This window comes from Apium graveolens, chromosome 6, assembly GCF_009905375.1.
Source record: "Apium graveolens cultivar Ventura chromosome 6, ASM990537v1, whole genome shotgun sequence".
NCBI lineage: Eukaryota > Viridiplantae > Streptophyta > Magnoliopsida > Apiales > Apiaceae > Apium > Apium graveolens.
Genome location: NC_133652.1, coordinates 302,014,590 through 302,023,070, shown reverse-complemented (window position 1 = coordinate 302,023,070; position 8,481 = coordinate 302,014,590).

Below are 8,481 nucleotides of genomic sequence, written 5' to 3'. Positions count from 1 at the left end.
GTTGAAGCTTTCATCCGTTGATGACTTCATCCGTTGAAGGATGTTATCCGTTGATGCATTTATCCGTTGAAGCTTTCATCCGTTGATGACTTCATCCGTTGAAGGATGTTATCCGTTGATGCATTTATCCGTTGAAGCTTTAGAGACATCCGTTGAAGCTTAGCTTCTCATCCGTTGAAGGTCTTTAAGTCATCCTTTGATACCACTTCATTTATACAAAATTACAAGGCATGAAATATTTACAATTGGCCTTCCTATCTGCATATCATCTAGCAGTCAACATGACTCATAGTTTCTCTCAACTTCTAAGAATTACATTTTTAAATACAGAGACTGAAATATGCTACAATACTAGACTTATTTCTAAGTAAAGCTACACCATCAACGGATAGCCAGAGTGATCTTATCCGTTGAGGCTTCAGACACTAAATTTCTACTTAAGTGTTTTGTTAAATATATCATCAAACTAATGCACATATATTCCTAACAATCTCCCCCTATTTATGTCTATAAGAATTGTAGGCATAAATTCAGGGTTAACTTGATGATAACAAAACACTTAACAAATATTTGAATTGAAACTAAGTAGAAATATAAAAGTGCTGCAAAAGTGTATGTACTAGGAGGTAATTGAAGATTTACAGTATTTCCAAGGGTGCTCCTCTAGCCTGAGCAAATCATCATTTTCTTCTTTGTTCCCTGGTTTTCTTTCCTAGCCCTTTGTCATTTTCCTCAATTTGGAGTTGGAGTTGTCTGAAGAATTCAGCTTCATCTTCATCACTGATTTCCAACTTAGATTGCATTTCCTTGAGAGTTTCATTGCTGGCAATCTTGAGTTGGTCTTCAAGTCTGAAAAATCTTCTGACTCCTTTGTCATCTCTAAATTCCATCAACCAATGAGGTGATTTATGAATTGTAGTTCCCCTTTCTTGTATGAGTAAGGTTCTGGGCAAAGCATTTGGTTCCCTCCAAGTCTTCCTTATGTTGGCAATCTTGTTGAGAATTTCAGTCTTGGCTGTTCTGGTAAAGCCAGAATCCTTTTTGATGGCTGAAAAGACTCTGATCAAGGTAGAGTAGCCTTCATTTAGAATCCTGTAGAGAGGCCATGTTCTTTCCCCAGCTCCCTTATATCTGAACACCAATCTCTCTGGTAGCTGTCTGTAGGCAGCTATTCCCCTTACTTCCTCCAGCTCATCCAGATAGAGATTAATGTCTGAAGCTTCTTTTATGTCACAGATGTGAACATAATCATCTTTAGAAATGGGTGGCTTAGGGTTAGGTTTTTGTTTTTGAGTGAATTTCTTAGAGGTTAGGGGAGGTGTAGATTTAGATTTTCTTTTCTGTTTCTTTGGTAGTGGTAGAGTGGTTAAAAAGGTAGGCAATGTGATGTTGTCCCAATCAATAGGTTCCTCTTTTGGAATGATTGGTTCACCATGGATATTTATAGAGGGATCAGCAACAAAAGGTTCAGGTATGGAAGGTAGTGGTTTAGATATAGATTTGGTATCTTCAAGGTTATCTTCACTCCTTCTGTGTGCCTTGGCCTTTCTTCTGTTTCCCTTCTGCCATTCCTCTCTTTCCTCCATATTTTCACCAAATATGCTCCCAAGAACCTCATCTAAGTTAGCAATCTTTTCTTCACCCCTGACTTCAATTCCTTTCATTTCTTCAACTTGGCTTGACTTTAGCTGTTTTTCAAGCTTTGCTTGTGCTCTTTTGTCAGCCTTGAGTTTTGCAGCTTCTTTCTTCAACCTTCTGGTTTCTTCCCTTTTAGCCTTTAGAAATTTGGGATGTCCTTGCATCACACATATACTCTTTCCCTCTCTATAGATAAGGGCCATGTTCATTCTCTCACCCTTGTCCTTGGTCTCCTTCTTCTTTATGATGCTTGCACCTAGAACTTTGTCTTCATCAGGTTTTGGAAGAGGAAAGTCTACTTCCTTTATCTGAGCAAAGTCTAGTGGATTCTTTGTGGAGTCCATACTGGATCTGGTGTTAGGCTTTAGAACCATAGGTTTTAAATTTTTGAAAGAAGTCTCTCCAACCTTATTTCTCCCTACTGGCTTGAGCTCCATGTTGATTGGTTCAATCTTTGTGCTAACTTTCACAGATGTTGATTTATCTTGTGTAGAACCAAACAACTGTTGCATCCTTTCATCAATTCTCCTCCTTTTCTCTTTTACTTGAATTTCAGCTGCTGCTAGCTGAATCAAGTCAATTCCATCAGGTTTTCCCTTGATTTGAATGATTGGAGAGGTAGTGATGGCAGGAACTAGCACTTTAGATATCTGAATCTTTGTAGAGGGCTCTCCTTCCCCTTCCCTTTTATTCTCCCCCTTTTTGTTATCATCAAGGAGAGGGATCAAGCCTTGTGCTTTTGCCAGCTGCATTAGGAGATTGGTTTGAGATTGTTGGTTGAGAAGAAGGGTGGCCACAGAATCCTCAATTCCTTGAACTCTGTCTTCCAACTTGGCCAGCCTTTGTTCAGTAACTGATTCCTTCTTCAATCTCGAAACCAAGTCCTGCAAAGTACCATAGGGCATGACTGAATCCAATTTTTCTGAAGTGAAGGATTTCAAGTCAGCAATATCTTTCCTGAGATCATCCAGACTCATATTTTGCTTTACTTGCTGCAACTTGATGAGATGCAGTGAGTCCAGGTGAGCTTGGAGGATAGCCTTGATATTTGCATTTGAAGTGTTCTGAATGGCCTGTTGAATAGAGATGATTTGTTTGACCAAGTGGACATTGAATTCACCTGTTCTATGCTCCTTAGTCAAGGCCCATTCAGGTAGATTAGGAATGGAACTAGGGTCTTCATCTCCCCCTATGTTCATTCTTCCATCATCAGAGATAGAGTCATCATCATCAGAATTTACTCCAAATTCCTCAGATGGCTCTCCAGCTGTAGAAGGCATTCTGTTAATAGCAGCTTTATCCCTTTGAAGAGATTCTGTTGTGTGCACTAGATGAAGTGTCCTTTCTGCCTCCTCATTGCCCTGAACAGCCAACATTTGATAGGCTGTCACAGGATGAGTAAAAGTGTCTGCATCCAAGGAAATGTTATCAATTACAGCTTTGTAGTGTTGCTGTAATTGTCTTTCCTTTTCAGCATCATCCACAATCATTGACTCATGAGCAATGGCTGGTTCCACCCTTGTATCAACTGTACCTGCTTTTCTCTCTTTTTCTCTATGTTCTTGCATCAGGGGCTCCCCCTGGCTCACACATCTCACTCCCTCACCTTCACCTTCTAAGGTGGTACTCCACTCACTGACTTTTGCCATGCTGGAAGAAATAGCATGCATTTTTGTGCTCTCAATCTCTCCTTTTGCCTGGGAGCAACCCAGCCTCTCACTCAAATTTTCACTCCCTGCCCTCAATCCTAAAAGTGATTGCACAGTATTCATGTCTTCTACACTTGGAATCATTTCAGTTATTTGTGTAGAGACTATCAACGGATGTGGAATATCCGTTGAAGGTGAAACTGTTGTTATCAACGGATAACTGCTGTTAAGCTTATCCGTTGAAGAGCAACCACTTGTCAACGGATGAGTGATATCCGTTGAAGAAGGGAAAGAAGATGAAATTGAAAGTGATATAACTGTTGAATCTGTATAGATTGATTTGATATGAGTTGATACAGATCCTTCAATTATATCTGAAAGAATTTGCGGGTGATCCAACAAATCATCTAGAAGATGATGATCACCTGTATTTGAGTGGGGCTCCTCCCTGAGTTGTAAAGAGGGAGAATCAGGAATTGATGGGAATAACATATCCACATCCAGAGATGGTGAAGAAGTATTTGGTGATTGATGTGTAGTTATTGTGAGAGAATGGGGCTGTGACTCCACATTTATTGGAGTCACATCAAACTGAGTTTGAGAAGGCACAGAGACAAATGGATGTATCTGTGCAGTGTGTGCACCCTGTGTAGAAGATTGGGTTTTAGCCTTCTTTCTTCTAATAAAAGCTTTTGTAGGTGAGTGTTTGGCTGTAGTGTCCCTCCCTCTTTTGCTCTGTGTTCCTGGTTGGGAACTCTTTTCAATAGTAACATCCTTTTGGGAGGATGCTACTAGGGATGTGCTAGAAACCTTTTCAACCACCACAGCTTTTTGAGAAACTGGGGCTTGGCTAGCTTGGGAAGCACTCAACTCTCCTTCCTTATCCTGGGGGTTTCTTTGATGTTCACCCCTCCCCTCACCACTACCTCCCTGTTCACTTCCCTCAGGGTTAATGGTTGTTGTTACAACTGTTGTCTTTTGAGAAACAACAGAGGTGGTTTTCTTTGTCTTGGATTTAGAAAGTTTAGATTTGGTGACCTTGGTAGAAATCTGTTGGGGCATTGACACAGATTTCATGGCCACACTAGAAGATAAAGAAATAGAGGGGTTGGAAGAAGTAGGAGTTGTAGAAGCAATTACCTCACCTACCTTGGGTGCATTCATGATTGGTAAATATACCAATTGCACACTGCTGTTGAGATCCATTCTCAATAAGTCTGCAAGAACTCTTTTCTCTTGTGCCCAGCACTTGAGTTTATTATTCTCATTGATAATGACTAAACCTTCAGCAACATGGTTAGCCAATAACATAAAGAATCTAGCATAATAGATGTTATTAGGTCTATTAGCTTTGTTACCTAATCTTGTACCTAATTCTAGCATCACATAGTTGCTAAAGTTAAAGTACCTATCAGAAACAAGCATATAGAACATATTAACAAGAGATGAAGTTATGGCATCAAAATTACTAATTTTCCCAGAGAAAACCTTTATGAAGGCATCCCCAAGAAAACTCCATTCTTTCCTAAGGCCTTTTCGTCTAATACCCCCTAAATTAGCAGAGTTAAGAGAGTAACCTATGGAATCTAACATGCTGGATACATCACTATCAGTGTGTGGTGTCATGGCATTGTTCTCAGGTAATTTAAAACATGCTTGTAAGTCATCACAGTTAATACAGTGATTTTTACCTTTGAGAGTGAAGGAGATAGTCATATCCATGGAGTTGAACTCAGCAGTTGTCCAAATCTCCTCAACTACTTCACAGAAAATCGTTGGGGCTTCCAGCATTGCATAGCTAAGTTTACAGTTTTTGATGAAGTCCATCATTTTGTGATAATCTGAGTGGGCTTCATTCTTTTCTACCAGAGCTATGAAATTGTTCTTCTCGTAGATGAACCCAGATTGAGACATAATCTTCACGACTGGTGCCATTGTTGTGAGTAGAAATTGAAGAGAATAACTTGAAGGTTTTGCAGAGAGAAAATGGTAAATGCTTGAAATTCTAAGAAAGCGTAAAGTAATAATGAACAATCAGAAGGGCTTATATGCTTTCAAAGAAAAAGAAAATAAATAAATAAAAGATTAATCAGTAAATAGGTGTTAGTGAATTTCAGCCGTTTAAGAATAAACTGTAAGTATTCTAATAACTACCTTTAAAACCAATACATACAGATGTATGTATGGTATCAACGGTTAAGAAAATAGAATCAACGGCTGTGTAACACCTCAAACGTCTGATGTGACATTTCAACGGATAATGTAAATTGTCATCCGTTGAAAGGTACTTCAGTTTTATCCGTTGACGGATAAAAGTTCCAGAAATATACTTGAATATCCGTTGATAGAGCAATTTTGACTTTCAACGGATAGGGAACATCCGTTGATGAAATAAACTTTGTTAAAAGTCAAATTTGTTCTAGCAACTTATATACTTCAGGCTTCACATCAAATTGCAAAGAAGACATGAATTTTAAGAGTAATTAAGCATACCTAGCTCACTCACCAATCTTGTGAATGTTGATTCATCAAGTGGCTTGGTAAATATGTCAGCAATTTGTTGTTCACTTGGAACAAAATGTAGTTCCACTGTACCATTCATGACATGCTCCCTGATGAAGTGGTACTTAATATCAATGTGCTTGGTCCTTGAGTGCTGCACAGGATTCTCTGTTATGGCTATGGCACTTGTGTTGTCACAAAAGATAGGTATTCTATCAACATGAAGTCCATAATCAAGGAGTTGATTCCTCATCCATAACATTTGAGAACAGCAACTTCCAGCAGCAATGTATTCAGCCTCAGCTGTTGAAGTAGAGACTGAATTTTGCTTTTTGCTAAACCATGATACAAGCTTATTTCCCAGGAATTGGCAGGAGCCTGTTGTACTTTTCCTGTCTATTTTGCAACCTGCATAGTCTGCATCTGAATAACCAATTAGATCAAAGCCAGATTCTCTAGGATACCAAATTCCTAAATTTGGTGTTCCCTTGAGATATCTGAAAATTCTCTTGATAGCAATTAAGTGAGACTCTCTAGGATCAGCTTGAAATCTAGCACACAGACATGTAGCAAACATAATATCTGGTCTGCTAGCAGTTAAATATAAAAGTGAACCAACCATGCCTCTATAACTTGTAATGTCCACAGACCTTTCAGTCTTATTTATTTCAAGTTTGGTGGCAGTGGCCATGGGAGTTTTTGCAGATGAACATTCCATTAAGTCAAACTTCTTTAAAAGATCATGAATATATTTAGTTTGACTAATGAAAATTCCATTACTAACTTGTTTAATTTGTAAACCAAGAAAATAGGTTAGTTCTCCCATTAGGCTCATTTCATAATTACTTTGCATTAGCTTAGCAAACTTTTTACAAAGTTTATCATCTTTAGAACCAAATATTATGTCATCTACATAAATTTGAACAAGTATACTAGAGCCATTAACATTTCTAAAGAAGAGAGTTTTATCAACAGTACCTCTAGTGAAGTGATTCTCCAAAAGAAATTTTGATAATGTTTCATACCAGGCTCTAGGTGCTTGCTTCAGTCCATAGAGTGCTTTCAACAGATAATACACATAGTCTGGAAAATTTGGATCTTCAAATCCTGGAGGTTGACTTACATAGACTTCTTCCTCTAATTTCCCATTTAGAAATGCACTCTTGACATCCATTTGATAGACTTTGAAATTGGCATGGGCTGCATAGGCTAGAAAGATTCTGATAGCTTCAAGTCTTGCAACAGGAGCATATGTCTCATCAAAATCTATTCCCTCTTGCTGAGAATAGCCTTTAGCAACCAATCTAGCTTTATTCCTTATGATAATGCCATTTTCATCCATCTTATTTCTGAATACCCATTTTGTATCAATAGGACTCTTGTTCTTTGGTTTGGGTACCAGCTTCCAAACTTGGTTTCTCTCAAATTGGTTTAGCTCTTCCTGCATAGCTAATATCCAATCTGGATCCATTAAGGCTTCTTCCACTTTCTTAGGTTCCTCCTTAGATAGAAAACTACTATACAGACATTCATCTTGAGTAGCTCTTCTTGTTTGCACTTTAGATGATGCATCACCAATGATCAGTTCAAAGGGATGATTCTTGGTCCATTTCCTTTGAGGTGGAAGATGAGCTCTAGATGAGGTGGCCTCAGTATTGTCATGATGTGAGACAGAGTGTTGACTTGTTGAAACTCCCCCTGAGTTGTTGGTCCTTTGCAGGGAACTTGGAGTTCTATCAACTAATGATGTAAATTGATTATCAGTTGATGAGCTATTATCAACGGATGCTTCATTAAGTACTTTAACGGATGATGCACAATGTCTTTCAACGGATGCTGAATTTTGTGCATTATCCAGGGGCATATTTTGAGTCCCTTTTGAAGTGTCATCTCCATCAATCTCTTCTTCACTATCATCACAATATATTTCAATATTGTCAAATTTGAGTCTCTCATATTGTTCCTCATCTGTTAGTCCATCAATCTTTTTATCATCAAACACAACATGCACAGATTCCATAACAATGTTGGTTCTTAGATTGTAGACCCTATAAGATTTTCCAGCTGAATAACCAACAAATACTCCTTCATCAGCCTTTGCATCAAACTTCCCTTTATGGTCAGATTGATTTCTCAGTATAAAACATTTACATCCAAAGACATGAAGAAAGTTTAGAGTTGGTTTTCTTTTCTTGAACAACTGATAAGGAGTCATGCCTTTAGCTTGATTGATCAAAGAAATATTTTGAGTGAAACAGGCACAATTAACAGCTTCAGCCCAAAAATATGTTGGTAACTTTGATTCTTCAAGCATTGTTCTGGCAGCTTCAATTAAAGATCTATTCTTTCTTTCAACTACCCCATTTTGCTGAGGTGTTCTTGGAGCTGAGAACTCATGCATGATTCCATTTTCTTCACAGAACAGCCTTAATGTCAAATTCTTGAACTCAGTTCCATTGTCACTCCTGATGTTTCTTACCTTCAAGTCAGGATGATTATTGACTTGCCTAGTGTGATTGATAATGATTTCACTTGCTTCATCCTTTGATCCAAGAAAATAGACCCATGAGAACTTTGAGAAATCATCTACAATCACTAAGCAATATCTTTTTCTTGCTATTGACAATATATTGACTGGTCCAAACAAATCCATATGTAGCAGCTGTAAAGGTTCATCAATTGTTGTTTCAAG